The sequence below is a fragment of the Myotis yumanensis genome, unplaced genomic scaffold (genome assembly GCF_028538775.1).
Source record: "Myotis yumanensis isolate MYYU_CA2020_CCGP unplaced genomic scaffold, mMyoYum1.0.hap1 SCAF_2, whole genome shotgun sequence".
NCBI classification, from domain to species: domain Eukaryota; kingdom Metazoa; phylum Chordata; class Mammalia; order Chiroptera; family Vespertilionidae; genus Myotis; species Myotis yumanensis.
Window position 1 is genome coordinate 107,823,788 of NW_027223753.1, and position 6,659 is coordinate 107,830,446.

Consider the following 6,659-nt stretch of genomic DNA (forward strand, 5'->3'; position numbering starts at 1 on the left):
GGACTGTCCTGCCTCAAATACCAGGGGCACCCCCGTAATCTACCTGGGACCAAGTAAGGCTGGGAGGGACACCCTCCCCTCTGCTACCTCCAGTTGGTGCTGATGGCTTGCCAGGAAGTTAAGTACAGCTGTCGGGACTTCAGGGGCGAGGAGGGTCTCAGGAGACCTGCACACAGCTGCTGCTCGGATCCTTTTCCGCTCGGGCGGATGAGCTGCGACTAATTTATGGTGAGGACGTCACTCTGGATCTCGTGGCTCAGCTGGGTCTGCAAATCACTCAGCTTCTTCTTCAACCCGGAGAGGGCTGAGAGGACGATGGTTTCGGGGCTTAGAGAGCCACAAGACTCCACGTTGTAGTAAAACCTCTCCGGCTTGCCGTTGGGGTCGTACGGAGCCTGGACTCATCTTCATCCAGCTCTGAGTACTCGCTCTTTGGCCACTCCTCTGGCTTGGGGTACACTGTGTGCCTCAGGGCATTGTTGGGATCATATTCAAAAGCCACCCCTGCAGTGGGGTTCCACTTAGCATGTTCCTTGCCAAAGCCCTTCTTGGCATAGGTGCGGAGTCTCAGCTCCTGGCCCTTTCGCAGCTTGACAATGAGGATGTCATCCTGGTCCACGTAGTCATTGGGGTCATTATCTCGGTTCCGCGATGTCACTGGAATGACCCGGGGGCTGTTGGAGATGAGGTCTCGAGACGTGATGTGACGAGTCTGTTCTTCGTTGCACCGCACGTCGAGAGTGAACTCCACCGAGCACTGGGGCAGAACTCCTCACACATGCAGTCCCGGGAGTATTGCAGCTTGTCCACAATGTCATCGCTGGTGAGGGGGATTAATCCAAGCCTGTGAGCGATGAACTCGTCATGAAGGACTGAGGAATTGGCGTCAATCTGAACCCAGACAATGGCTATTATGGGCACCTCGGCGATGAAGACCCTCTAGATAGAATTGGCCACCGCTAGGTCTGTATTCTCGATGATGAACTTGACATTCTCGTCGGTGAGCTCCGTGATCCGCACGATGGGCTGGTTGACATACGGCATGGTGCTCTGCCGCCCAGCGGGCCACCGGCGTCAACCCTGCAGCGCGCCCCCGCCCATCATCATTATTATGTGTGTGTGTGTGTGTGTGTGTGTGTGTGTGTGTTAAAAGCACTTAACATAAAATCTACCCACTTAGGAAATTTTAAATTCACAAAAAAATATTGATAGCCAAAGGCACTATGCTATTTATTGTATAGTAGATCTCTATAACTCATTTATCTTGCATACCTGACCCTTTGACCACAACTTCTATATTTCTCCATCCCCCAGCTTCTAGCAGTCCCCATTATACTCTCTGCTTCTATGAATTTGACTATTTTAGATTCCACATATTACTGAGACCATATAGTATTTCTGTTTCTGTGTCTAGCATAATATTTGTGTCTTTCTTTACAAAGATTCAGTATCCTCTTAATTTCCCTTACAAGGGAATGCCATTGGATTTAGGGCCCACCCTAACCCAGCATGATCTTGATGAAAAATCTTTCATCTTTTTCTACAGCCTAAGTGCCCATCAGTAGATGAATGGATTAGAAAACTGTGGTACATCTACACGATGGAATACTATGCTGCTATAAAAAAGAAGGAACTCATACCATTTGCAACAGCATGGATGGAACTGGAGAGCATTATGCTAAGTGAAATAAGCCAGTCAATGAAGGAAAAACACCACATGATCTCACTCATTCATGGATAATAAAGACCATTACAAACTTTTGAACAACAATAGATACAGAGGCAGAGCTGCCTCAAACTGATTGTCAAACTGCAGTGGGAAGGCCAGGGAGGGTTGGGGGACTGGAGGGAGGGGAGTAAGAGATCAACCGAAGGACTTGTATGCATCTATATAAGCATAACTAATGGACATAAGACACTGGGGGGTAAGGGAGGGCAGGGGTTTGTCAAGGGTGGGGGGGATAAAAAGGGCACTTATGTAATACCCTTTGTAATACTTTTAGCAAAAATTAAAAAAAAATACAAAATGTAAAAAAAAAAAAAAGACTCTTTTTCTAAATAATGTCACATTCACAGGTTCAGGGCATGGACATGTATATTTTTAGGGGGGTAACCATTCAATCCACTACATATGTCTTTATTGATTAAGTACATTTATTTTATTTTTTAATTGTTTTATTGCTTAAAGTATTACAAAGAGTATTACATATGTCTCCTTTTTTTCCCGCCCTTCACAATCCCCTGGCCTCCCCTACCCCCAGTGTCTTATGTCCATTGGTTATGCTTATATGCGTGCATAAAAGTCCTTCAGTTGATCTTTTACCGTGCCCTTCTGCCCCCCAACCCTCCCCGGCCTTCCTGTTGTAGTTTGACAGTCTGTTTGAGGCTGCTCTGCCTCTGTATCTATATTTGTTCATAAGTTTATAATGGTCTTTATTATCCATAAATGAGTGAGATCATGTGGTATTTTTCCTTCATTGACTGGCTTATTTCACTTAGCATAATACTCTCTAGTTCCATCCATGCCATTGCAAATGGTAAGAGTTCCTTCTTTTTTACAGCAGCATAGTATTCCATCATGTAGATGTAACACAGTTTTCTAATCCATTCATCTACTGATGGGCACTTAGGCTGTTTCCAGATCTTCACTATGGTGAATTGTGCTGCTATGAACATAGGGGTGCATATATCCTTTCTGATAGGTGTTTCTGTTTTCTTGGGATATATTCCTAGAAGTGGGATCATGGAATCAAATAGGAGTTCCATTTTTACTTTTTTGAGGAAATTCCATACTGTCTTCCATAGTGGCTGCACCAGTCTGCATTCCCACCAGGAGTGCACTAGTGTTCCTTTTTCTCCACATCCTCTCCAGCACTTGTCGTTTGTTGATTTGTTGATGATAGCCAGTCTGACAGCTGTGAGATGGTACCTCATTGTTGTTTTGATTTGCATCTCTCAGACGATTAGTGACTTTGAGAATGTATTCATATGTCTCTTGGATTTCTGAATGTCCTCTTTTGAAAAGTGTCTATTTAGGTCCTTTGCCCATTTTTTCATTGGATTGTTTATCTTCCTTTTGTTAAGTTGTATGAGTTCCCTATAAATGTTGGAGATTAAACCCTTATCAGTGATAACATTGGCAAATATGTTCTCCCATGCAGTGGGCTTTCTTGTTGTTTTGTTGATGGTTTCTTTTGCTGTGCAGAAGCTTTTTATTTTGATGTAGTCCCATTTGTTTATTTTCTCTTTAGTTTTCAATCCCCTAGGAGCTGTATCAGTGAAGAAATTGCTTCGACATATGTCTGAGATTTTGTTGCCTTTGGATTCTTCTAGTATTTTTATGGTTTCCCATCGTACATTTAAGTCCTTTATCCATTTTGAGTTTATTTTTGTGTATGGTGTAAGTTAGTGGTCTAGTTTCATTTTTTTGTATGTATCTGTCCAATTTTCCCAACACCATTTATTGAAGATACTATCTTGACTCCAATGTATGTTCTTGCCTCCTTTGTTAAATATTAATTGAGCATATTGGTTTGGGTCAATTTCTGGGCTCTCTATTCTATTCCATTGATCTATATGTCTGTTCTTGTGCCAGTACCAGGCAGTATTAAGAACAGTGGCTTTGTAATACAGCTTGATATCTGGTATTGAGATCCCACCTACTTTGTTCTTTCTCAGGATGACTGCAGCCAATCGGGGTCCTTTTTTATTCCAGATGAATTTTTGGAGAGTTCGTTCTAGGTCTGTGAAATATGCCATTGGTGTTTTAATGGGAAGTGCGTTGAATTTATAGATTGCTTTGGGTAGTATGGACATTTTAATGATGTTGATTCTACCAATCCAAGAACATGGTATGTACTTCCATCTGTTTATGTCTTCCTCTATCTCTTTTTTCAACATCCTGTAGTTTTCTGAATAGAGGTCTTTTACCTCTTTAGTTAAGTTTATTCCTAGGTAACTTAATTTTTTTGCTGCGATGGTAAATGGGATTGTTTTTCTAATCTCTTTTTCTGACAGTTCACTATTGGTGTATAGAAATGCCATAGATTTCTTGGCGTTGATTTTGTATCCTGCTACATTGTCAAATTTATTTATTAAGTCTAATATTTTTTGATGGAGTCTTTAGGGTGTTTTATGTATAATATCATGTCATCTGCAAATAAGGACAGTTTTACTTCTTCTTTTCCAATTTTGATGCCTTTTATTTCTTCTTGTCTAATTGCAATGTTTAATACTTCCAGTACTATGTGGAACAGGAGTGGTGAGAGTGGGCATCCCTGTCTTGTTTCTGTTCTTAGGGTAAATGGTTTTAGTTTTTGTCCATTGAGTATGATGTTGGCTGTGGACCTGTCATATATGACTTTTATTATGTTGAGGTATGATCCTTCTACTCCCACCTTGCTGAGAGTTTTTATCAAAAATGGGTGTTGGATTTTGTCAAATGCTCTTTCTGCATCAATTGATATGACTATGTGGTTTTTTTTCTTTCAATTTGTTTATGTGATGTATCATGTTTATTGACTTGCAGATATTGTACCATCCTTGGATCCCTGGGATAAATCCTACTTGGTCATGGTGTATAATCTTTCTGATGTACTTCTGGATCGGATTTGCTAAGATTCTGTTGAGGATTTTGGCATCTATATTCATGAGGGATATTGGACTGCAATTCTCTTTCATTGTGTTGTCTTTACCTGGTTTTGGTATTAGGGCGATACTGGCTTCATAGAATGAGCTTGGAAGTGTTCCTTCCTCTTGAGTTTTTTGGAATAGTCTGAGGAGGATAGGTTTTAGTTCTTCCTTGAGTATTTGGTAAAACTCCCCTGTGAAGCCGTCTGGTCCTGGGCTTTTGTTTGCTGGAAGCTTTTTGATGACTGCTTCAATTTCTTCCATAGTTATATGCCTATTGAGATTTGTAGATTCTTCCTGATTGAGTTTTGGAATGTTGTATTTTTCTAGGAATAAGTCCATTTCCTCCCGGTTGTCTAGTTTGTTGGAGTAGTATTTTCTAACAATCATTTGTATTTCTGTGTGGTCTGTTGTTATTTCACCTCTATCATTTCTGATTTTATTTATTTGGGTCCTCTCTCTTTGCTTCTTGGTGAGCCTGGCTAGAGGTTCATCAATCTTGTTTATCCTTTCAAAGAACCAGCTCTTGGTTTTGTTGATCTTTTGTATTGTTGTTTTGGTCTCTATGTCATTTATTTCTGCTCTAATCTTTATTATCTCCTTCCTTCTGCTCACTCTGGGGTTTTCTTGTTGCTCTCTTTCTAATTCTTTGAGTTGTAGTGTTAGATGATTTACTATCATTTTTTCTTGTTTTTTGAGATAGGCCTGTAGAGCTATAAACTTCCCTCTCAGGACTGCTTTCATTGTGACCCATAGGTTTTGGATTGTTGTGTTTTCATTGTCATTAGTTTCCAGGATGTTTTTAATTTCTTCTTTGATCTCATTGGTAACCCAATCAATATTTAATAACATGCTATTCAGCTTCCAAGTGTTTGAGTATTTTGGGTTGTATTTATTGTAGTTTATTTCTAATATTATGCCATTGTGGTCTAAGAAGATTCTTGGTATGATTTCAATCTTCTTGATTTTGGGGAGACTTTGTTTGTGACCCAATATATGTTCTGTTTTTGAATATGTCCCATGAGCACTTGAGTAGAATGTATATTCTGTGGCTTTGGGGTTAATTGTTCTGAAGATGTCAATTAAGTCCATCTGATCTAGTGAGTCATTTAGGATTGCTGTTTCTTTGCTGGTTGTTTGTCTAGAGGATTTATCCAGTGATGTCAGTGGTGTATTAAAGTCCCCTACTATGATTGTATTGTTGCCGACCTTTCCCTTGATATCTTCCAGGATTTTTTTTATGTATTTGGGTGCTCCTCCATTGGGTGCATATATGTTTATCAGGGTTATATCCTCTTGTTTGATTGATCCCTTTAGTATTATGTAGTGGCCTTCCTTATCTCTTTTTATGGCCTTCACTTTGAGGTCTATTTTGTCCGATATAATTATTGCTACCCCAGCTTTTTTTTTTCATTTCCATTTGCCTGAAATATATTTTTCCATCCCTTCACTTTCAATCTGTGTGAGTCCCTTATTCTGAAGTGGGTCTCTTGTAGACAGCCAATGTATGGGTCATGTTTTTTTTATCCATTCAGCCACTCGAAGTATTTTGATTACAGCATTTAGTCCATTTACATTTAAAGTTATTATTGAAAGGTACTTGTTTGTAATCATTTCTATTTTTTTGTGCCTGTTTTCTTTCTTAGCTTTTTATTTCTTCTTTTTACACCAGTCCCTTTAGCATTTCTTGTATGGCTGGCTTGGTGTTGATAAACTCCCTTAGCCTGTTTTTGTCCGTGAAGCTTTTTATTTCCCCTTCAATTTTGAATGATAGCCTTGCTGGATAGAGTATTCTTGGATTCAGTCCTTTGCTTTGCATCACTTTGTAAATTTCCGTCCATTCTTTTCTGGCCTGATGTGTTTTTGTTGAGAAATCATTTGATAATCTAATGGGAGATCCCTCGTATGTAACTCTCCGTCTCTCTCTTGCAGCCTGTAAGATTCTCTTTTGTCCTGAACATTTGCCATGGTAATTATGATGTGTCTTGGTGTGCGTCTTTTCGGGTTCACCTTGTTTGGGACTCTCTGTG

The 6,659-nt window shown here is 40.0% G+C and overlaps 1 pseudogene; it reads right to left on the reverse strand.

The window, feature by feature from the left end:
- Nucleotides 1-218: 218 nt before the first annotated feature.
- LOC139002030 (DNA-directed RNA polymerase II subunit RPB3 pseudogene) lies at nucleotides 219-1,044 on the reverse strand (annotated as a pseudogene).
- Between the last annotated feature and the right edge of the window lie 5,615 nt (nucleotides 1,045-6,659).